Source organism: Sturnira hondurensis, unplaced genomic scaffold, assembly GCF_014824575.4.
Source record: "Sturnira hondurensis isolate 20B ecotype Veracruz unplaced genomic scaffold, ASM1482457v3 Scaffold0021795, whole genome shotgun sequence".
NCBI classification, from domain to species: Eukaryota; Metazoa; Chordata; class Mammalia; order Chiroptera; family Phyllostomidae; genus Sturnira; species Sturnira hondurensis.
In genome coordinates, this window is record NW_028094426.1 from 12,117,264 (window position 1) to 12,142,459 (window position 25,196).

The 25,196-nt window shown below is 40.1% G+C and overlaps 1 protein-coding gene and 1 long non-coding RNA gene across 3 annotated transcripts in view; one reads left to right on the plus strand and one right to left on the minus strand.

Annotated features, from left to right (window-relative positions):
• The window catches only part of LOC118978491 (uncharacterized), a 28,988-nt gene extending 17,692 nt beyond the window's left edge, over positions 1 to 11,296 (minus strand). The window contains exons 1-2 of one of the 2 annotated variants that reach the window (XR_005064718.1): positions 11,036 to 11,296; positions 6,456 to 6,584 (exon numbers count right to left, since the gene is read on the minus strand). This is a non-coding gene — a long non-coding RNA (uncharacterized LOC118978491). The remainder of the gene's footprint in view (positions 1 to 6,455; positions 6,585 to 11,035) is intronic. The other variant, XR_005064717.1, reaches the window with a different exon arrangement.
• A 4-nt stretch (positions 11,297 to 11,300) lies between these two features.
• The window catches only part of DUSP16 (dual specificity phosphatase 16), a 78,999-nt gene continuing 65,103 nt past the window's right edge, over positions 11,301 to 25,196 (plus strand). Inside the window, exons 1-2 of the mRNA XM_037033999.1 lie at positions 11,301 to 11,920; positions 21,227 to 21,358. The gene's annotated coding sequence lies outside the window, so the exon portion shown is untranslated. The remainder of the gene's footprint in view (positions 11,921 to 21,226; positions 21,359 to 25,196) is intronic.

The window sequence follows — 25,196 nt, forward strand, 5'->3', positions numbered from 1 at the left end:
TTGCTGGCTTTGAAGGTGGAAGAAGGGGTCATGAGCCAAGGACTGTGGCAGCCTCTGAAAGCTGGAAAGGGCGAGAAAATGGATTTTTTTCCCCACTAGAGCATCCGGAGGGGAACAGAGCCCTGCTGACACCTTGACTTTAGCCCAGCAATATCCATTTTAGATGTCTAAATTCCAGAACTATAAGATAATAAATTTGAGGTCTTGGCCAAATAGCTCAGCTGATTAGAGCATCGTCCTGATACACCAAGGTTGTGAATTCAATCCCCAGTCAGGGCACACACAAAAAAGATAATACATTGTGTTGTTTCTGTAATTTATGTACAGCAGCAACAAGAAACCAATACAAAGGGTTTCTCCAAACAAAGGCTGACAGACCATTTTGCCAAAAAGATGCTGCCTGGCATTCTGGGATTTCACCAAATCATGGGCAACCTTTAAAGTTCCCAAAGGAACTGAAACATAAAGAGAGGCTAAAGATCAATGTCAAGGGGGCAGAGTGATCGGCAATTAGTAGAGAGTGCTTCTCACGTTTCCCTACATACGGGATGGAGAAGAAATATAACACATAACGTCAAGTAGAGACAGGGTTAACAACTCTGTTTGGTATTTGTATCATATCTTTAATTTCACAAAGGATTTTGCTTCAATAGCCTCATTTAATTCTCCCATCAACCCTATGAGGTGGGAATTTTTATTACACTATTTTGTAAACAAGAAAACTGAAGCTTAGGTAGTTAATTTTCCTGAAATCAGACAATAGTAAGAAAAGTTTGGATTCCAACAGATCTGGTTCCAAAACATAGGTGCTTCAGTACCTTGGTATCTGTCCTGTATGCAGAGTCATTCAGGAAGGAAGTCAACACGTATAGAAACTGCTAATTAGTTAAGAGTAATTTCTATTAACAAACGGAGGTCGCGGGGAGAGGTGCATACTTTATGGTGGATGTCCACTCTTCCCATGTCTGCTTCTCATGAATATGAGTCTTCCTAGAACGTACCTATCATCACAAGCATCACTGGCCGAATGGTGTCTTCTTGGTGAATGTTTTTAATTCACTATCTATCATAAACCTAAATTTGACATACAAAGTCTAGCTGGAAAAAGTCCAGCCTTTGTTAATATAATGAGAATGGTTTGCATGACATTGATGTAACCTGGCAGCCAAGGGGAGTGGACTGAAATGCACATCTGTGAACAATGACAACTTCACTGTTCTAGTCAGTGGGGGTGGTAGGTGCCATTGAGTGAGTGATCACATGTACTGTGTGGCCATTGCATTCAAAATACCTGAACAAGTACAGCAATGAATCTGCATCAAATTTTGTGTGAAGCTTGAACATTCTGTGGAAACTATTTGGATGACTCAGAAGGTTTTTGGGATGATGCAATGACTGCAGCACAAATACTTCGAAGACGGTCAAGCATCTGTTGAATGTGATCCAGTTCGGGAAGGCCTGCCACAAACAGAACACCTGAGAATGTTGGATATGTATGGGCTGCAGTCAGCAAAGACTGGTGACTGACAGTAAGAGGACTAAATCTGATCTGGGGATTCCAAAAACTACTGTGTCTGAGATTCTGATGTAGGATCTTGGCATGAAACGTGTCATGGCAAAATTTGTTCTGTGGCTTCTGCTACCAGAGCAGAAGGAACATTGTGCTGCAGTGGCTAATGACTTGATTCAAACATCTACTAATGAGCAAGAGTTCCTCAAGAAGGTCATAACCAGAGATGAATTGTGGGTCTACGGCTGTGATCTGGAAATGAAAGCCCAGTCACCCCAATGCAAGTTGTCTGGTTCTCCAGGACTAAAGGCAGCGCAGCAAAGTCACAGCAAGGTCAAGACCATATTAACTGTGTTTTTTGATTGGGATGCTGTTGTCCATCACAAGTATGCCCCACCAGGCCAAACAATAAGTACTACCTCAATGTTCTTCATCAATTTTGAGATTCAATATGACAAACATGGTAGAAGCTTTGGGCAAGTGGTGATTGGCACCTTTATCACAACAATGCACCCTCTTCTGCATCACATCTTCTACAGAGTTTTTTGGTGAAACATCAAATCACACAGGTAACTCAGCACCCCTACAGCCCAGATTTGGTGCCCTGTATAGCACCTTTGAAAGGGAAGAGATTTCAGATTGTCAATGAGATTCAGGAAAATGAAATGAGGCAGCTGGTGGTTATTCCAATAAAAGATTTTGCAGAGTGTTTTAAACAATGGAAAAGATGCTGGGAGAACTGTGAGGTCCCAACGTGCCTGCTTTAAATGGGACTGAGGCATCATTGTCCTATGTATTTTGTATCTTCTTCAGTAGAGGTCTCTATTTTTCATATTACATGGCTGGGCTCTATACCTTCTAGATGTCTCATATAACTAAAATATAGGTCAGCTCTACCTCCCTCACCTGAATCAGACCTCTACCCTGTTTCCAATTTCTTTTAAGAATGTTGTTACTAATTAAATCATTTAGACCCAACCGCTATAAAAACAATACCAGCTAATACTTACTCAGCATGCATTCCAGTTATTGTGCTAAGCATTTAGATTTTATACACTTAACCCTCCCAACAACCCTATGAGGAAGGTACAATTATTAACCCTATTTTATAGATGAGGAAATTGAGGCTTATATAAATGGCTGAAGGTGACACCTTAGCATCATCTTTCATTGCTCATCTTCTTCACCCTCCACAGATCATGAATCACCAAGTCTTCTCAATTTCCCCTCTGAGCATATTTGTTGCTGTCTTTCCATGTCCATTACCACTGTACCAGTCTTGCCCCTCCCCCCTTTTAATCCTCACCCAAGGACATGCTTATTGACTTTAGAGAGAGGAGAAGGGAGAGAAACACTGATCAATTTCCTTTTGTATGTGCCCCAAATGGGCATCGGACCTGCCACCTAGGCCTGTGCCCTAACTGGGAATCGAAACCACTGCCTTTTGCTTTACGGGAGGATGCTCTCAGTAACTGAGCCCGAACAGCCAGGACTGGGCCCTTCTTCACTTACACCTGAATTGTTGCCACTGTTCAACATAGTCTATCTTTTTCCATGATCCCCTTTCTTAGATTTTTCCCATACATGTATGCTTCAGCCAGACTAAGCCACCTAAAGTCCTGCTTTTATCCCATCTATTTCTAAGTTCAAACCTTTACACTAGAGAAAGTATACCCAAATGTCCCCAGAGGTTTATCCTTGGACAGTGTGATGGTGTGATGGTAGTAATATATTTTTTAAATTAAATAATTTCATTATGTTAAAATTAAAAGGGAAATATGTTACAAGTATAGGTTGCCATTACAGAACAAGATACATAATACAGATAAGCACACACTGTACTGTATAAATGTACAGCTCAGACTTCATTTGTTCCAGCCTTGGGGAGCTCTCACTGGTCATCTGTCCCAAATACGCAATTCTATTTTTTAGAGGCAAACCTTTGCATAAAAATTTAGGTAAATGTCCTTAGTGTTTCCTATGTATTCGTAAACTTCATTATTAGTATTAAAATAAATGTACATGATAAAAGAAAAAGTGAATCAAAATACCACCAAAAGATTTAGCAATAAAAAATGTTCTCTCTCTCCCATGGGTAACCATCGATTAAGGTGATTTATATTCTTTTTTACACTTTTCTGTAATTTTAAGACTTTTAGCAATGCACATGTATTGCTTTATAATAGCAAATAAGACCAATAAAGAATAATTTTAAAAAGAAGTAAAATTTTCCACCATTCCCTGCTACTTATAATATAAAAGCTAAATTCTTTGGCTGAGACCATATGTAATCTGGCCTCAAACTGCTTTCCAGGCTTATTATATACTATTCAACACAAATGTTCTGCTTCAGTTCAACTATTGTAAACACTATTTCCCTGCTGTGTCTCTAACTGTGTGTTTTCTCTTCCTGGAATGAGCTTCCCCATTCTCTTTTAATATCCCAATTCAATCTATTGTTGAAGATCTAAGTCAGTTCTACATACTGCCTTCCTCCAAAAGGAAGGAATCAGTACGTAGCCAGTATTTACAGCGTGGGCTATGTACTACATTTGGTGCTTTACTTGTTACTCATTTGAACCTCAAACAGCTCTGGATGGCTTGTATTAATTACTTTCATTTTAAAGATGAGGAAACTAGGTGTCCCTCCAGTCACAGAGGCAGTATGCAGCAGAGCTGGAATGTGGAGCTGGCCAACTGTCCTGCCTCAGCTCAGTGAGCTGTCATTGTCCCCAACTTTTGTAGCACACATCCGAGTAAGCGGGACCAATAATCACCGAAGTGCATTCTAAGATTGCTTATACTGTTATTTTGAATGCCTTGTATTTTTGTTACTTTGAATGACTTACATTTTGTATTTTTGTTTCTCTTAACAAAACCTCCTGTGGGAAAACTAGTATTTGAGTTCTAACTTGCTATTTCCTAGCTCTGTGTCTTTGGGCTAACTCTTTAACCTTTCTTAGCCTCAACTTCCTCCACTGTAAAGTAGGAAAGATAATAATAATAATACCTAACTCCTAGGGTTGTTGTGAGAGTTAAAAACTCATTATATACTTTGTACAAAGGAGCTGGTTGTTGTGTGTTTGACTGAACACCGCAATATTAGTTTGTTTTCAAATTCCAGTTAATTTCTAGTTTCTTTATAGGGTTTCAGATATTCCTAAAACTCAGTGACCTAAAGAAAATCAGGTTTCTATCTTCAACACGTTAAAAAAACGGACTTTAGGGTGGGGCAGGGGAGAGTGATGGGGGGAAATGGGGACAAGTGTAGTTGAACAACAATGAGAACAAAAAAAGATGTCCACAAAAACCAAAAAAAAACTGATTTTACATGAAATGAAAAAGTACTTTTGTGTTATTTGGTCAGCATATCCTGTCCTGCTGTTTCATCAACACTGAACAAGAGGTTCAGTAACTTGTTGAAGACTGTTCCTAAAGGTAAATGTTTACTAAATTTATAAACAAGAATGTTGTTAGGGAATGTTGCCATTGCTAGTCCTGAAAGCCACTGCGAACTTTTAAAGCTGAGCACATTGAGACCTATATTTACTTTGAAAATGAAAAAAACTACTTAAAAATCCCCAACCTTCAAAAATAGACATTTTTTCCCACAGTCTTTATATCAGAGAAAAAAAGAAACCACTGTATCCATTCCAATTATTTTCCTTTAGGATCAGAGAAAAAAAGCAAAACTCACAAATCTGTTTTAGCCTTTTATTTGTTTTCAGCCTTTTGAAAAATGAATATACATCTAATATTATAAATGATCATTCTTTTATCCCTAATATTTTATTTCACAGTTATTAAAAAACTTGTCAAAATAACCTGGACAAAACCCCCAAATGTGTGTTCTACATGATATTGAACATAAAGTTTGGGCTATAGATACCAAAACACCATCTGCAACTTTACTGAATTTGCGACTGAGAAATTCTCATTTCTCAGGGTACTTCTCTAGTACCTGTTTGTTGTGAATTGTTCGATTAAAACAAAACAACTTGGGTATCAGGGCAGTGGGATCTCGTGGGGTTTAAACGTCCCACACCTGTCTGTGGCTAGGTATTACCCTTTTTTTCTCCTCTCAACAGTCAAGCTTCTTGAAAGACTAGTTTCTATTCTACTGTTTGCCTTTCCCCCCCTTCCTTCTTATTCCCTTTTCAACTCACCGAAATCCTGCAGAGGCAAGACTGTTTTCAGTTAAACCACTCTCTCCACAGTTACTACGGCTAAATCAAAGAAAGTCTTTTCAGACCTGTCCAGTGGGGCTTCTCTAAGCATTAACTCGCTGGAAATATACTCTTTCCTGCTGAAACTCTTTTCTTGGCTTCTGTAACAGCCATGTACAACACTGCTTTCTTTCTGCTTTTCTAGTTTCTCTTTCTCAGCTTCTTATGGATTGCCTCTTCCTGAAACATCAGTATTCCCTTGGTTCCCAACAGCTTTTTTCTCTTACTCTCCCTACATGATCTCATCCACTGGCCATGACTGCAATTAAATATGACAAATGGATCCCAAATCTTTATTTCCTGCCCAGACAGGGCCTGTGAGCTTCAGACCCATAGATGCAGTAGTCTCCTCCTCCAGGGGCTCCACAGGCACCTTGAAGTCAACAGGCTTAAAATCCAACCTTCCACCTTTCCAACTGCCATAGTAATCAGCACTATTATCCATCCATTTGCTCAAGCCAGAACCCTAGGAGTCATCCCTTGGTGCAGCCTTCCCCGTAACAGTTCACATCAAAGTGGTCACTAGGATTCTTTTGATTCTAGTTTTTAACCCCTCTTGAATCTGTCTTCTATTTATATTTAATTCTCTAATTTATACAAGTGTCTTTTACCTTGCTTTATATCCTCCCCACCAAACCATTCTTTATATAGCAAAATGCCGATCTGATCCTGTCATTTTTCCCCGCTTAAAATCTTTCAGTGGCTCCACCATTGCTTACCTTGAGTAAGGCCTGACCCCTTTGGCATGGCTCACAAGGCCGCTCTGATCTTGATTCTGCCTAGGTGTGTAGTACAGGCCACTCAGATCCCGGCTCTTTCATTCAACTGTGCACCCTGGAGCATGGTAACTGTAAAATGGAGGATTAAATGATGTAGTTTTCAATAAATGTTAGCTAACATCTTAAATTATGATTAATAACCTTATTTATATGTCTTTGGGAAATAGTGCTATTATTTCCTTAAAATAAATTCTTAAAGTGGAATTGCTGGGTATACATTTTTGAAGACTTTTGAAAACATATTGCCAAATTGCCCAGCAGAATAGTTATACTGGTTTATGCTGTCACCAATGGTATTAATAAGGCCCAATTCTTCACACCCTTGACCCAATGCTGGAATGAACCATTTAAAAAATCTTTGCCAAACTGATAAGTGAATAACCACCTAGTGTTTATAACTTTTGTGTCTATTTACGTATCTGCCACAGAAAGATCAGATATACACTGAAAACAGAGTGTTATTGCTCTGTACCTTTTCTTGGTTCTACGTCTCAATTTGACATTGAGGTTTGGCATCTCTGCCCAAGCTGGGTTTTATGTCTTTGAACTCCATTACGTCTCTCTTTCCTTCCATTTCTCTAGGAATAAGCATGCCTCTGTTTGAATGGAATGACTGAAACACTTAATTCCTATTTGACTTTTAAGCACTATATTTGGTCGAGTTTCTTCATAAACCTTTAGATGAGGAACACAGGGGAGATTTGGGAGACTTGTTTCGAATCCCAGTTTAGTCCCTCCCTAGCTGTGCATCCTTGGGCAAGCCACTTAATCTCTCTGGACCTTCACTTTCTCTTACGTACAGTGAGTGGGATGGTACCAGGTGATGTCTTAGGTATCTTCTAGTTCTTACATTACACAGGTAAAATTTTTCTTCCAGGAAGTTCCTTTGGCGGCAAACTCTTGGGATACTTCCTCTTACTCTGCCGCAAATATGTACTGCTCTCTTGCAACACAGTGCCACCTCTTTGAGGCAGAACTCGCCTTTTCCCATAGTTCTAAAGAACTATGATTCATTTGTATGGTGCCATGAGCCCCATGACAATAGCAGCAACTACCACCCAAAAAGCACAGCCAAGACTTAAGTGGAAAGTAGGTCACAGTTATTTTGTGGATAACAAAACCCTTTGAAAATCTGTTGAAAGCTAGGGACTTGCTCACAGAAATACACACGTAAGTATGTATGCATAAAACTTCAGGGAGTCCCTAGACCCTCTGAAGCTTATTATATATTACCTACAGATCCATGAATCCTTGGCTAAGAACATTTGTTTGGGGGATATTAAAGGGAGATAAACCAAATTACCAAAAATGTTTCCTTCCTATTGGAAAAGGGTGTTGCCAAATGAAACAAATATATATAGAATATTATTAAAACTTTTAAAAACCAAAATAATCATGCTTACATGCTTAAGTCTTTTACAATAGAATGCAGACTCCTTACCATGCATTACGAGGTTCTACACCATGGTTCCTGCCCACCCTTGTTTTATACTTTGGAGCTTCACTGGCCTCTCTCTTGCCCTGGGAACACACCAACTTTCTCCAAGTCACTCTTTCTGCTGGAGAGTCTCCCAGTGATTTGTTTCCTCTGCCCAGATGATTTCCCTCGTTGCTATCCTTCAGGCCTCCGTTCAAATGTCCCCTCCTCATGAACTTGTTCGCCAACCACCTTTGTACCTACCCTCAAATCATTTGCTAGGCACAGCGCCAGTTTTTCCCCTGTATAGTCAATCTTGTCACAGTCCTGGCCATAGTTTTTGTTTATTTGCTCTTTGTCTTCTCTCCCTAGAAGAATGTTAGTTCCATGAGGGAAGGGGCTTTGCCTCTTTTATTTATATCTGTATTCCCAGAGAGAGGCACGGTGCCTGCACATACTGGGCCTAGGCACTTGATTACCAATTGTTAAATGAATGCTTAAATTTTAGCCAGGGATGGATTAAAACCTGAAGAAGATCTAAGCACAAAAGATTATGGTGTTCCTCCTCCATTTAATTCTAATAAAATTTTCTGTGTCCTGCCCCCATATTTAACTCTAACAAAAAACAATACTAAATTAACCATACATTTACATGTACTGAAGTGAAAATAGCTTATTTGTAGATTAATGATCTGATTTAAGGCCTTGGAGCCCCTGTTTTGCTGGTGCACTAAGTGGAATGCATTGTGTCTGCCTTTGGAGAACCTGGTTCTCAGCTGTCCCTTTAAACAGTCTGGAAGCAGTCTTAGGTTAAGCAAGTTTGTGTCTAGAAAAAACCTTGCAGCAATTTAGATAGTAATTGTGTTCATCTCTAGATCAATTTGGGAAGAATTGACATTATTTATTATATTGCTTCTTCCAATGCATGAATGTAGTAAGTTTCTTTAGTTATTTAGGTCTTCTTTAATTTCTTTCATCAGTGATTTATAATTTTCAGCATAAAGATGCCATACATGGCTCATTAGATTTATACTTAAATATTTAAGTTTTTGGAACAACTGTATACAGTACTGTGTTTTAAATTGGTTTCCACATGTTTGTTGTTAGCATATGTAGCTCTTTTAGTAGAACTAGGAGAAATGCACTGTTTAGCGAGTTAAACTTGTTCACTGTAAACCTGGGGACTAGTAACAATCTATCCTGATAGTCAAGCACCTCCATAATGTGCCTCTAAATCCCTTAAATTTAACCTAATTCTTAATCACTCCACACCAATCTCTACTAGTTAGAAGGTCTACTCATCCCCTCACCTGAATACCCCTTATTCACCCCACCTCGTGTCTTTGCTCTGCCATTTCCCCCCAGAACAGTCCTTCTACTGAGCCATTTCCCCCGCCAAGTTAAAACTTAACTATACTTCAAGGATGAGGTCAAAGCATTCTTTGGCAGAGGCCTTCCCTGACAAACCCTACATTGCTCCTTTTCTCAGTAAGTCTTTTAACCAATAATGTATGCCCCTCGATCATTCATTTAGTTTTAATCTCTATCTTGTTTTCCTAATTAGATGATATACATCAGAAAGGCTCCCCTGGTGGCTATCATAGAACCACAATACTTGAAAGGCACTCCAATTTAATTGTTGCAGATGTAGAAAGGGGAGAGAGGTTTCAGGATGTGTCAGAGGAAGGGTGCTGAAGGTGCAGCATGTACAGGGTATTCCACTAATTCTCAAGTCTTTCACCCAGGCAAGATCCATGCTCTCCACCACTAGGACAAGGATTTTCTCTCATTTCCTTCCTTCCCCCAAATCCCAGGGCCTCCAACTAAGTAGAATTGAAACGCAGATCTTTTCCAACTACCCCTTCAAACTTCTAAAACTAGCCGGTCTCTGGTTGGATTTTAAGAGGTTTTTCTGGAGCTCAGATCATCCCATGGAAGTTGCAGTAACATTTCCTGGCCACCAGAGGACAGCGGGAAAGATTGCTTTCCCTTAGCAGGAGCTTTAGAGGTCAAAGGCAGAAGTAGAACGTGGGCTCTCTACCTATAGCTTTCAGGCTTTTTTTCCCCCCCAAAGCAATGGGCTCCTTTTCCTCCTCTAGAAGATGGGCCAGAAGTTCCCAAGGGCTTACCCCAATACCAACCTTAAATGATTATCAATCATAATGCACTTTAGTTGTAAGACTTAAAGGCAGAAAAGTATGGAGATGTTTTATTTTCCTTACCCACCCTAAACCTGCTTTTCAGTTCTTGAGCCAATTAACAAAAAATCCTTTAGGGAGGGTCCAAATGGACATTCCACAACAAAGATGCCTTTAGGGGCCAATGTCCCAAATGTAGTACATTGCAAATTGAATATTTTAGGAGCTAGATTATTCTTACACATAAATTGTGGCTCGAGCAGTCCATTCGCAGTGCGCTTTTCCGTCATTAATCACATCTTTGTTATGTGATATCCACGTGAGTACTTCTTAGTAGAAGCAGCTTCATGCTCAAATGCTCAAAGAACACTGGAATAAAGCCCCGATTGTCCTATTCAGTGATTCCAAGTCCTGGTTTGTCACCACCTCAGGTCTCTAGTTCTTCAAAGTGTGTAATGTGTCTCAAAACAAAGGCATTGTAATTAATCCAAATAAAAAATACACAAAGTGCACAGAGTTAAATCTCAGGGTCTGGCACCTCTCAAGAGACAGCGAACCTCTGGTTTCATTTAAAGATGATTTTGTACTGCCCGATGCAGTAAACATTTTTAGAGAACTTTTAACCACTCATATTCATTACATTTGTAAATATAAATAAACATAAGAAAATATAAGCCAAGTGAAATCATAAATGTTAAGCACATTTATGTGCAGGCTTTCAAGGACAAACATAATAGATGGCTGAATGCCTGAAAACACCAGTGTAATTTTTCTTAAAATACCTGAAACTTCTCTTTCATAACAGACGATAGTGCCTTGCATTTTGGATTCGTCAGACTTTTTTAAAGTGACTGTAATTCTCTCAAAGCATTGTCTGCGTTTCTTCAAGCTGGTGAGGCCGCTGGAAACAGCCCAAGAAGGAGGAAAAGGCTCTGGGTCTCGCTGCGGGGCAAACCCTTCAGTACCTGTTGGGGCGCAGCGCGGAAGGCGCGCGGCCGGGGCGAGGACCCGGCGGGGAGGGATCGGGGGCCGGTAGCTCGGGGGCGGAAGGAGGAGGCCGCGCGGCCGCCTCCTTTGGCAGCCCCGGCTCCTCCCAGCGACGCCAGCGAAACCTGCCTCGGAGTCGCCGAACTGGGGAACGGAACGTGACCCGACCCCTCCCCGCGTGGCCGGAACGGGGCGAGGAGCCGCGCTCCGGCTCGGGGATGGGCGGGAGGGCGTGCGGCCCCGCCCGCGCCCACCGCCCTGCCCTCGCCTGTCTCCTCCTTTCCCCCCGGGCTCCGCTGAGTTCATTCACTGGGATTGGTTTCAAGTGACGCCATCTCTTTATTTTTAAACCAATGACCTCATCCGCGCTTGAAGTTTCCTGACCAGCGACTCTTTCTCTTTTCCCCCCAACCCCCCACTCCGCCCCCCCTCCCCCGCCTTTCCCCCTTTTTCTGTGTATCACTGTTTGGGGGGGGCTTTAGTCAGTTTTTAAACGATTATTATCACCTCTCCCTCCCCCTTTCAGGTTCTCCACGCGGCCCCCCACCTTCACCTCCCCAACTTTTTCACCCCTTTCAACATTGTTTTTTCAAGGCTGACTGGGGGTGGGGGGAGTGAAGAAAATTTGCAAACGTCTCCTTTCTTCCTAAGCCTCCCGCCCCCGCCCACCCCTCAGAGAAGAAGATAATATAGTGAAAAGAAGACGAGAAGAGCGCGACGGGACGGACGCGAGCGGGAGCGCAGCCGCCCTCCCGGCTCCGCAGCGGCGCCTCGAAAGTCCGAGAGGCAAGGGGGACCGAGGGGTGACGCCGTGACAACCTTCGTTTCCCCCACAGGGAGTCGGGAGGTCGGCGGCCCCAAAAGTAAGTGGCCTCGGACCGGCCGCGCGGACTGTGCGGGCGGGAGGGTGCGGGGCTCGGGTCGCCCGCCCGCGCCGGTAGCTCGGACGCTCCGCGGCGGCTCGCCTCCACGCCGGGCGCCGGGCTCTCGCCCCGCCGCCTCTGCCTTCCCGGGCGTCCAGGCCACCTTTTCGGAAGGCAGGGTGGGGGCGGCCGCGGCTCGTTGCCACACGAACGTTTGAAGCGGGGGTGTAGGCCTGGCTGGGGGCCGGGCCGAGCGGTAAGGGGGCCGGCGGCCGGGCGCGGGGACTCGGTCCGTGCGGGCCCGGCGGCCGGGTCCGGGTCCCGCATCAAGAAGCAGCCACTGCGGGTAGCGCGGTGCTTGCGCGGGCGAAGCTGCTCAGTTCCAGGCGCGTCTGTTACACAACACGCCTGCCAAATGGGGCCCCGGCCTGACTGTTCCTATTATCCCAAATTCGCCTTTGGTGTAAGCAGCGAGGCCACCTAGGTGGTGACGGCGTTGCTTTCTTAAACCGAACTAACCTAGCAACAACTCAATTTTTCGCACTCGGGGTCCGAGTCATGATCCTGGGGGACCTGGTGCGCCGCTGACTTCTTAATTCACACTAGTCATAAAACGTGAGAAATAATAATAATAATAATAATAATAATAATATACTAAAAGAGCCTTGGGTAGACAGCCGAGGATCTGTTTATCATGTGTGGTTTCCTGTAATAAAACACCAGGAAGAAAAGTATTTAGGTAAAACTGGAGTTTACTTCCTAAAACACACGCACACATATCGGTAATTAACGAGAAAATGTAAGTGGATCTTAAAATGAATGGATACTGCAAAATTCTGAACAGGATTATTAAACGTTGGCTGCAAAGATCCTGAAGTCCTGGGTGTCTGGAATTGTTCGCAGCAAGCACACCTCTAACCAGCCTGTGATGGATGAAGTGGGGAGGAAAAACCTGTTGCATAATCTCATTTGCCGTGGGGTTTGCAGTGCCGTCCCCCTTGAATGAAGGGGAAGTGCGTTAAGTTGCAGGGTTTTAAAAACTCTCTCAAGTTTTTATTTACCCAGTGCTCTGGCTGCCACTTCTGCTTTAAAAGACTGTAAGTAAACTCTCTGCTCTTAAAAGTGAACCAAACCTATCAAACCTGTTTAGAAAATGAACAGGTATGTTTCTTTTCTTTCTTTTGAGAGAGAGAGAGAGAGTGTGTGTGTGTGTGTGCGCGCGCGTGAAATTTATCATGCACGGAAGACCTTATGTCTACAATTTCGGAAACCGAAGGCTGTCAGAAAAATGCCTCTTTATGCCACTCATTTAATGGGGCTCGTTGAGAGTGTACATAGGTAACAACTGTTTCCTCAAGGGATTTGTACTCTTGTGAACTTCATCAAGACAAGAGATTTCTAAAGAAGAAAAGAATTCTTACCAGTTGAGTTGCTTTTTAATTATTTACTTTTCCTCAAGAATCATGTGTATTGGTGGGCACACAGTTTGGGAGACCAGAATTAATTAATTAATTAACTAACTAACTGGGGCTTGTGGAGTTCTCTGTTTGGTGAAGGCAGCAGCCTGGAGAAGTAGATTGAAAAACTGAGAACTTACTGCTCTATTTAGGTATTTCAGTCAAAATGGGACTAGGCACAGTGAAGAAAATTTTAAAAGAAAAAAATAAAGTGGAATTTATTGAGTTTGAGGACTATGTGAAAGATTGCTGTTAAAAATGCTTGGGGGGTGGTTAATATTTAACATCTATGTAAAAATTTGGGCTAAATTACACCGGCTCAAAAGTTGATTTTTAGGTAAAATAATTTGTACTTACCAAGGTTCCATGTGGAAGAAAAATGTAAAATGAGTTTATTCTCAATTCTGTTGCTAATATGGTGGCAAGTGTATGAAAAAGTCATTTCAGAGGCTATAAGCCTACATTCAGATGTAAGATAGCTGAGTACCTGTGAAGTAAGGAAAAATAGTCCAGTGAAATTGAGGACTAGGCGTCTCTTTGGCCAAAAGCTTAATGGCAGTAACTGAAAATGGGGGCAAAAGAGAAGAGCCTGTTAACCCAGTCCTGTTTCTTACACATTTAAAACTTATTTATGGAAGTGAAGCAGAGATGAGATCTGAGGTGGGTGCAGAGTTTAGGCCAGGATCCTAAGAGCTAGGGTTGGTGTGTGAGTTTGTTTGACGCTGTTTTCTGTAAATGTCTGTATTCGGAATTAAATTCCATATAACTTAAATTCCTTTTGGTCTGTGGGATTATGTATTGATGAACCTGACTTTCATAGCTGTCCAGTATTCATGTTTTTCAACCAGTCATAATATCCTACTCAATATAATTTGCTGGAATTACCAGTGTAATTTATCCTANTAAGAGCTAGGGTTGGTGTGTGAGTTTGTTTGACGCTGTTTTCTGTAAATGTCTGTATTCGGAATTAAATTCCATATAACTTAAATTTCTTTTGGTCTGTGGGATTATGTATTGATGAACCTGACTTTCATAGCTGTCCAGTATTCATGTTTTTCAACCAGTCATAATATCCTACTCAATATAATTTGCTGGAATTACCAGTGTAATTTATCCTAGAAACCCAACTTTTCCTGGAATATCTTTTAAAAAGTGGACTTTTTTATGCTGTGTTGTTTGGACTAAACACTTCCCTAGACGTTTAATGTTTTTAAAAATGCTTTGCATTCAAGAAAATAGTACTTTAAATTGAAGAAGTAAATTAATATAGGAAGTCTGATTTGGATCAGAATCCCAAGAAAAGGGAGAAAATATGTTAGGGGAAACAGAAACCAGATTTTATGACAGATTGAACAAACTAGTTAAAAGGGGTTCATAGAAAAAAAATCACAGTTGATGCTTGATGGGATTTTAAAAAAATTAACTACATCAAAATTTAAACCAAAACAGTTATCTACCATCATAAAAGAAAATGTTGCTAACGTTGGCTTAAGTAAAAACACAATTAAAAAAACACACTATTAAATCTGGTTCAAAGCCGCATATGATATAGTCCAAAGCCAGATGTCATTTTCTTCTTGATTTTCTTGTGTTGCACGTAATTTGATATTTTTGTACATTTCATTAGCCCAGATGATCAAGGGTTGGCTATGTGAAGAGATGAGGTTCATAAAATGTTGCTGGATTTAGAGAAGCAGGCTCAGGCCTTACGAAGATGCCATTCTTATACGTAGACTAAGAAAGGGAGTTTGAAATGCAGTCAAATAAATGATTGAACTGGATGAAATAGGAGTGGCTCAAAAAGAAGTATATAAGGCAGATTACCAAAGACAGGTACAAAGAAATAATGAAAGCGTGCCCGGGGTATGGTCAGTAAAGAAGGAAATAGGATACATCTTGGCATAAAAGGAAAAAGGCATAAAGGGAAAAAATACCCTCTTATCCTTCAGCAACAAGAAGAAGCTAATGAGATTGAGGTTAGATAGATATCACCCAAAACTCAGAAGATTCTTTTATTACACAAAAATTTTAATCTTGGGGGAGGTAGGATGGATAAATTATGAGCCTAAGTTACGATTGCATGGGCACGTGAATCTTGGAATTGCCAAAGACATTTAAAATAGAGGGGGGCCCACTACAGTTTTAGTTGAGTAATTGGAAAGGAAGGGATAGGTTATAAAAAGTTGAAACTATTAATTTATTTCTAAATTACAGATATAAATTAATCAACCCAAAATACTTATTAATGAGTATTTTTGAGTGAAGACTCATATACTGAGGTGGATACCAAAAGTTGGGGACCTGGGTCCATGCTTTTAATAAGGACAGGATTATTAGTATTTTAGGGAAGTATGTATATATGCAAAGATAAAACAGTTATCAGACAGCAGGGAAGTGCCAAATTCCTGGAATAAAGGAGAATGAGATTGGAGGATTAGGTGAGGCAATCTTCATAGAAATAATGGAATTTGACCTTGGCTTTAAAGTGTCGTCATCACAAGTATGGAGGAAAGGAAGTAGGGAAGGTCAAAGAAGGAGGCCATTTATCTATCTCTTCATTTAGCAGATTTACCTGGATTCTGTATTATGTGCCAGATGCTGTTCTGGGAACTGGGCATAGAGTGGAGAATAACAAATTCTTTACCCTTATGGAACTTACATTCTAGTGGGAGAAGATAGAAGAGCAATAACCAAGTAAACATTATGTGGAAAATATGATGTCAAGTGGTGATGTTTTGTGAAGATAATCACGAGCGAGGTCAGGAAAGTATAAAAGGCTAGTTATAGTCCCACTTATTCTGTGACAAACCTGCTTTCCCTATGATACGCTGATAAACACTGTTAATGATATAACTTAGTATTTATTTGCAGTGCAAACCAATTTGAAAAGAAGTCTGCACATTAATTTCATCTTTAACCAATTTTTTAAAAAAGAAACCTACAAAATGTTTTTTAGACTGAAGAATGTAAGCTTTGAGTTTTTAACTCCTCATTAACAATTTATCTACTTTTTTTTTTGCTGCCATTTGCTAAACTCGTTTTTGTAGTGAGGTTAATACCATTGTTTACAATTTACTTAGGGTTGTGATGTATCAGGCTTTACACTTAGATTCTCCATTACTAACAATGGCCCAGTAGTTCTGTACAGTAAAGCTAAGTTCCAAGAACAGTTCATTTTGATGGGCCTGGTGTGATTGCACAGGAAACAAAAGTTGTGCAGGCAGTGTATGTAAGGCAGTGTATGTAAGGCCGTGTATGTAAGCTACTCGACTTTGTTACCAGGTGGGTGAAGTAGGTTAAAGGGTCTCTGGGTCTTGTTCACGTGGTATAGGAATAAACAAGTAAATTTGGACTATGTTGTGGTCCAGGTATTTAATTATGTCCCCTTAAAGATTTGTAGGGGATTTAGTGGTCCCACTGGAAATACTGTCTTAAACTTGGAATTTTTACTCTCTTATAAGTAGTAGAAACTGGGAGCAAAGGACCAGTTCTGAAATGGGGAAGTCTGGATTCTTCCTGCAGGTATCTGACTGCCGGGTTTTGTTGTGGAGATGATGTCCTTTACAATGTCAGCTAAAAATTTCTCGATGGCTATTTCTTGTATTTGAACATATTTATGAAGTACTTCTCAAGCATTCTTGAAGAAATCTGATCCCTTCCTTTCTCCATTCTTCCTGCAGTTTTAAAGATAAAAAATTATAGGTGAAATTGAGATAAAGGATTAATATTAAGTATATCACTTTGGAAAACTTTTCTATATGCAGTCGAACCAATCTTCACTGACAGTTCATTCTGATGCAGTTATGTAAACCTATGGAAAAGAAAATTTTTAGAGGAAATAGGAAATACTTCAGCATTCCCTTGATTTTCTTCTAAACTTAATACTCCATTTAGAGAACTATTGTAGATATGAATACTGGGATCTGTGGTATATGTGTGATAGAAGCTAATGTGACATGTACTCTTCAAAAATATTTGAGAAGGATAGTAAAACTCAAATTTGTTTCAGTGTCTGAATGAGAAGTGGGGCAAACTATGATTTTTAAGAAAAAGATGCACTATAAATTGTAATGGTATATGGCAAGGTAATTAACATTAAAAATCTTCATTCTCCCCTTTGAAATTAATGTGGAAAGACATTTATAGAGAAGAATATGCTACTTATTATTTGTATTGTATAAATTAAAAAGCCCAAGCAACTCATTCTGGGATAGTACCTGGTAGAGTTGGTTTTTGATGAATGTTTGCTGAACAAATTGAATTAATTTTCACAGTTGTTACTTTCAATTGGTTCTAGTACATGTTTAGCTTAAAGCATTGGTTTTTGAGGTTTGAGTTGAAACCTGAAGGGGGGTTGGTTGCCTGACAGCCTTAGGCACGTACCTGACTTGTTTGAGCAGTGTGCTCACTCTGAAACCTGGACCCTGACCTCTAGATTGCCCGGCCTTGTGGCTGACCTGACCTCATTTTTTTTTTTTTTTTGGTAAAGGCAGGCAGTTGTTTTGTATCAACTTCTCTTTCTGAGCAGCTGAGCTGTGTCCTCTTCTTGTAACTTCTCAGAATATTGAAGTGTCACAAATCTGGCTTATTTTGTAGTGGGTTTCTTTTTTTGTTTGTTGTTTAGTTGGGGGAGAGGAGAAGCATATTCCTCAGGAAGATAGTTTGTTCTGGTCTTGTTGTTTTTTTTTAAAGGTTTTTATTTATTTATTTTTAGAGAGGGGAAAGGAGGGAGAAAGAGGGAAACATCAATGTGTGGTTGCCTCATATGTGACCCCTACTGGGGACCTGTCCCACAACCTGGGCATGTGCCTTGACTGGGAATTGAACCGGGACCTTTTGGTTTGCAGGCTGGTGCTCAGTCCACTGAGCCACACCAGCCAGGGCAGGAAGATAGTTCTTGATTTTGTTTTGTAAGCTGCTCATGACATATTAAGCATGGTATTATTTCTTCTTCCTAGCTTTTAATAGAAATCTGTTTTCCTTGAAAATGAACTGGTAAGAATCCTGTTTTGATGGTACACACTAACAGACTTCTTTGGGGGAGACAGTCAGGAAATTAGAACATGGAGTATGTATTAGGTGATATTTAAGAATTATAACCATAAATTTTTATCTATATTATTGATATTGTGAGAATGTTAAAAAATTCTCATATGTTAAAGGTACATACGGAAGTATTTATAGGTAAAATGAGTGGTTAAGATGGAGGCATGGGTGGACACGGTTAGCCTCCTTGTGCAATTGTAGAAAGAATTACAACCAGGTCTCAAAACTAATTATACCCATAACCATCAGAAAATTGAGCTGTATGGAAGTCCAGCAACCCAGGATTCAAAGACACATTCATCCAGATTGGACAGCAGGGGTGGAGTCAGGGAGATAAGCAGAGAGGATGTGGGGTGGGGTGGAAAGGTCATGGTGGTAGTGGTGGCAGCAGACCAGTCAGGAGGGACACCTTGGGAGTGAGTGGTCCCAGCCCCAGGCCAGACTGCACAGCCTAGGGTTCTAGGACAGGGAACATAGATCCCCATTACCTCTGGCTGTAAAAACAAGTGGGGGTTGGGGCAGTGGAGGAAACTGTCAGATTTTTGCTGCTTAAAGGGACAGCATGGTCTTATAATGTACGCAAACCCACCCACTCGGGTATTCAACACTAGGGCAACAGCTGGAAAGGCACCAGTTGCACACTGGAAGTGGGTGAAGTGACTGGAAATGGAGCAAGTACTGAGCTAACCTGGGCTAACTGACAGAAGCCAGGTGGCAGTATTGTCCCCTTTCTGAGCCTTCCCCACACAGCCACAAAGCAGTGAAGCAATTGGCAATCCCCTAAGGCTTTGCCCCACAAAATTATAGGTGTCTTTCTTACATAGGTCACAGTATTGAGATGGAGTAAAAGCAGCTCTACCTAATACACAGAAAAAAACACAGGGAGGCTGCCAAATTGAGGAGACAAAGAAATCTGGCCAAAGTGAAAGAACAGACTAAAACCCCAGAAAAAGAACTGAACAAAATGGACATAGCCAGCCTATTAGATGCAGAGTTCCAAACACTGATTATCAGGATGCTCAGAGACACTGAGTATAGCACCCCCCCCCCAAAAAAGGAAGAAATGAAGGTTACACTAAGTAAAAGAATAATCTACAGAAAACCAAGAGAGATGGGGAGGAAGCTGGGCTTCTAACCAACAATTTGGAACCTAACCAACAATTTGGAACATAAAGAAAAAATTAATGTTTAACCAGAACAAAAAGGAGAAACAAGAATTCCAGAAAACGAGGCTAGGCTTAGGAACCTTCAGGACATCTCCAAATGTGCCACCATCCAAATCATAGGGATGCCAGAAGGAGAACAGGAAGAGCAAGAAATTGAAAACTTACTTGAAAAAAGAATGAAAGAAAACTTTTTTATCTTTGTGAAGACATACAAGTCCAGGAAGCACAGAGAGTCCCAAACAAGTTAAACCCAAAGAGGACTGCACCAAGACACATCATAATTAAAATGCTAAATGCTAAAGATAAAAAATCCTTTTTTTTTTAAGTTAGTTTATTTTTAGAGAGGAAGGGAGGGAGAAAGGGAGAGGAACATTGATGTGCGAGGGAAACATCAATTGGTTGCCTCTTGCATGTCCCCAACCTGACCCACAACCTAGGCATGTGCCCTGACTGGGGATTGAACCCGTGACCCCACTGGTTTGCAGGCCGTCACTCAGTCTACTGAGCTATACCAGCCAGGGCAATGAGAATCTTAAAAGCCACAAGAGAAAAGTAGAGTTACCTACAAAGTAGTTCCCATAGGACTACCAGTGGATTTCTCAAAAGAAACTTTGCAGGCAAAAAGGGACCGGCAAATAAATATTCAAAGTGATGAAAAACAAGGACCTACAACCTAGGTTACTCTACCAAACAAAGCTATCATTTAGAATGCAAGGGCAGATAAAGAGCTTCCCAGACAAGGTAAAGCTAAAGAAAGGAGTTTATCACCACCAAACCATTATTACAGGAAATGTTAAAGGGATTTATTTAAGAAAAAGATCAAAATCATGAACATTAAAAAGGCAACGAATTCACAAATATCAACAACTGAATCTTTAAAAAAACAAACAGTGAAAACAGGAACAGAATTATAGTCATGGAGATCATTTGGAGGGACATTAGCTGGGAGGGGGAAGGAGAAAAATGGGGAAATGGTGCAGGGATTAAGAAGCATAATTGGTAGGAACAAAATAGATGGAGAAGTTAAGAATAGCATAGGAAATGGAGAAGCCAAAGAACTTAACATGCACGGCCCATGGACATGAACTATGGGGGGGGAGTTGCTGGAGTAAAGGGGGTACTGGACAAAAAGGGAGAAATTATTTTTTAGGCTATTACAACTAATAGCATAATCAATAAAACATTTAAAAAATGAAATCGTGACTAGTACTTGTTTTAAATGTTACAGGGCAAGCACAAACACAAGAAATAAAACAGTATTGGCAAAATTTTTTATTATTAAGGCTGGGTAACAGGTACATCGAGGTTTGTTACCATTTTCTGTACTTTATGTATATAATTTGGAAATAGTCATAATTAGTTAAATGGTATAGTTAAACTATGCATTACCAAGTATAACTTTAAGGGAAGAAATCTAATACAGTAACCTTACGTGAATGGATATTTGAGGTAATTGGCTAATTAGCTCAAATATCTTCACTTCGCAATTTTTGTAATTGCAAAGAAGGGAGAACTTTTAAGAAGGGAGAATTTTGTAAAAATATCGTTATTAGAAATGTTTAAAACTCTCTGAGCCCTCGTGATAATATACCTGTAGTTGATAAATTGCTTTTTCATATTTTGTCTTTTATTCTCAGAATAAGAATTGAGTTACCCATTTTGCGGCTGAGGAAACTAAGGCCTTATAGAGATTAAGTGATTTATCCAAATCTCAGAGCCAGTGAGAAGTGGTGCTAGAACGGATCCAAGATCTTCTGATTCACTTTCAGGTACCCATTCTCTTATACATACATAATTATAAGTGCTTTTTTTTAACCTGCAGTTTTCAAAATTTTGGTGCTTTTAAAAATTATTGAAGATCTGGAAGATGTTTCGTGTATGTGGACTATGTTTGTCAATATGGAGTACGTTAGAAATTAAAACTCAGGAATGTTTAAAATATTCATTTATTTAACAATGAATTCATTAAAGGTTAATGTATATAACATACTTTTATGAAAACGATTTCAAAACAAAAAAATACAGTGAGAAGTATGGTGGTGTTTTACATTTTGCCATTGTCTTTAATATATTGCTTAACAGAAGACAGATGGATTTTCAGTACTGCTTTTATATTCAGTCTCTTGTGATATGTTGTTTATTTGAAGTTATAAAAAAAACCCAGCTGTACACAGGTACATAGGTGAAAAAGGGTGGATGGAGTATTTCACTATCTTCTTGCATAATTGTGAATATTCTTTATTACATCAAAACTGAAAAAGTGTTAGAGTCTTAAAGGTTAGTTGCACTGTTAACTTTGAAACCATATGAATGAAATTTTTGTGCTCTGTAAGATTAAAAATCTATTGGTTCATTTTGCACTTTGAATGGATCTTTGTGTATATGATTTTATAAGATAGTACACTCGTCATTTGAAAAATAATGGTTTACTGAGTTTGCAGACTTTTCAAATGTTGATATATTTGCTTATACAAATTACGTTAATGAATATGACCGTTAATCTCATCAAAAAAGCCCCTAATAATTGGAAAGCAGTCAAGATTTTAGTGTTGAGTTCAAGTTTTCCATAATTCTATTTTTTTCTTAAAAGCTGAAATTTTATCATTGGTAACAGATATCGTCAGTTTTTCCTTAAAGTATCAGGCTCACTTTATTCATTTTAGAGAAAATGTTTGCTAAATACCTGAGTCTGAACAAACTATAAATTGTCAGTCATTCTCTTAAGCAAAAATGGTACACTCTGAAAAAAACGTGTAATTTAGCTCACAACTCAGTTGCATACGTGGTTTCCTTAAGGCAGTATGGTGCAGGACAGATTTTTGTGTGTGCTTCCCATTTCACCACACAGAATGTTAAAAAGAAGTTCTCAGGAGTGAGATTTAATAAAATTAACAACTTTTGTTTCATCAAAAACATTGAAAGTAAGACTGGCTTTGAAAAACTCATTGATAGACAGTGAGGAATGCAGTTACTACTGGTGCAGGTTTGTGCCCCAGACTCGTGCTAAAGCTCTAGCACTTGTGCCCTCGTACCATCCGAGCAGACACCAACATGGCTGTTTCAGGGTAAAGCACGGGATTCAGAAAGTTACTTCATGCTCTGAGTAAGTCAGCAGCATTTTATTTGTTGCCAAGCATTCACATAAAAGACGGCCTTTTTCGATAATTAATTGGCGTGGCTACTAAAACAAAACTCTAAGTCCATCCCCCTCCGTGGATTTGTCCACTTACAAAGCAAAAGTACTATCCTTGCGGCGAGATATTAACTTACAGCTCATGTTAGCAGTAAAATATTTAATTTGGTGAGATACTGCGTCATTGATAAGTGGCATTGCTGTGGTGTCTTCCGACTTTTCATCCAGCAGACATTCAGAAGGGTCAAGCCCACAAAGCTTTATTAGTTCCTCGGCTTTAGTGTGCACTGCTTCAACCAGAGCCGTCTGATAAGTTACCCCATGTGGTGCTTCTATGGCTTTTTCATTTCTAATTTGAAAACAATGTTTTGCTTCTAAAGGGCTTATCATATCAGTGTTTAAAAATTCAGTTTCTTTATCTTTCAATGAATTCATTTGATGATAGTGAGAATGAAGATTGTAGCAGATATAACCAAGATTGCTGTGCTAGGACATAGAAGTAATAAGAACACACTGAATTAATTTCTTTTAAAAATGCATATTTAGACCTTAAATTTGCTACCGTAGAAAATTCTAACAAACAGAAGAATATATAAGCATAGGTTTCATTAGCTGCCAGAGTGATATGTTATCACCATACACCCTGTGTCCTTTGGATTCACTGTTGTACACTCATAAGAGGATGAGTGTGAAAAAGGCAGATAACCTCTTTGTATGACTGAGAATAATTTTGACATGGTGAATCCCCTAGAAAGGTCTCAGGGACCCCCAATCAGCAGTCTCTGGACTATGAAAATGATGATATAGACCAGTACGGTGTCCTAATAGATTTTAGAGCACTCTCACATCAACATTTGTATCAATAAAGTATTGCTTCCATTTTAACTGATTAATGTGTGAGGAGGATGGGAGTATGCTAGTGTGTGGGTGGAGCTGGGTGACCTAGAGACCGTAACTGGTAGAAGGTCATGTATCATCTGTGAGTGGTGGGATAAAGGGTAGGCAGAGGGGAGGAGTGGGCAGAAGCACTTTACTATAACGATAAAAATGAACTTTTGCTTTCCTTGTGTTTTTCTTTTTAAAGTAAAAAAGCACGGAGTCCACATATGTGTACAAAATACAGTGTTCCTAAATGTCAGGATGAGTCAGCCAGTTTTTTCCTCGAATGTCAACAGGAGAGAGTTGCTAATCTACTTGAGAGAATGGATGCTCGTGGTGTTGTTTGTCCCTTCCAAGTAGGGAGGCTGTTGGTCTTTCCCTTTGTGGAAGCTGAGGGATGGCAAGAGACATGAGGTTCGAAAGAAGACCTTGTGATTGTGAAAGAGGGGAAAATGGGAGTAGACATTGGTGACGATGGGAACAGCTGTAGGTGGAGCGGGCTGTGTGTGTGGCTGTGCGCTCTGAGGGCGGAGAGGAAGGCGTGGGGAAACTGGGCTCTCCTGCGCTCTGGGCACAGCAAGAAGGGGGCTCAGGGCAGTGCAGAGATGGGTGAAACAGGAGTCACCGAGATGAACATTATTTGCAATATTTCCATCAAGATGTGGTTGAAATAACTACTTAAATTATGGTACTGGATGGTCTGACTTTTAATGTCTTACCAATATTTGAATTTTGTTGTTATAACCACTGGGAAAGAACAACAATGCTATGAGTTAGTTTGTGGGCCTGGTAAATCACTAAGTTTTGGTTATAAGCATCGATATATGAAAATAATTGAGCCAGGAGTGGGGCTGTAAATTCAAGATGAAGTTTTAACACTTTATGTTGTTACTAACAGACAGTTATGATTAAAGGAATCAGAAGAGTTTAGTTAAAAAAATTTATCATTTATCCGTTTGTTATTTATGTGGTACTTAATTCCAAAAAGGATTTGAGATAGCAGAAGCAATGATCAAAGTCAGTAACCCAAAACAAACATGATCCGAATTATGTTTTTTCCCTACTATTTTCTCTACCAATGACATTTATGCTAATAGGGTCATACAGTTGAGGTACTGTAACTGTAAAGTAATCAAACGGGTCTCTGTCAGCTATGCAGGAGAAATGTAATCCTGACACTCTTTAGTTGCATGTAGTATAAACAGTATATGGGTGTAATGGGAGTGAGATTGGGCAGGAAAAATCATAGCATGCCACAGGAAAAAAATTTTTTTTTCTTTTTGAAATTCAGGATTGCTTTCAACTGCAGTTGACAGAAAGCTGCCAGCAGAGGCTTAAACCATGAGCTGTTTGCTTATGCAGTTCAGAGGAGTTCAGAGGTGGTCTCCTGGTTGGTCCAGCTGCTCAGTAATGTCCCCAGGATCTCTCCCATCTTTGACTTTGCTTTCGTGTGTTCACTCGTTGCCTCAGCTTTAGGTATCACATCCCTTTTCAAGGCAAGGAGGCAGGAGACTGATCAAGCGATCCTTCCTCCTGTGCTTGCCTCACAGAGAACAAACCCTTTCTCAAAAGCGTCCATTCGGTTTTCTCTTCAG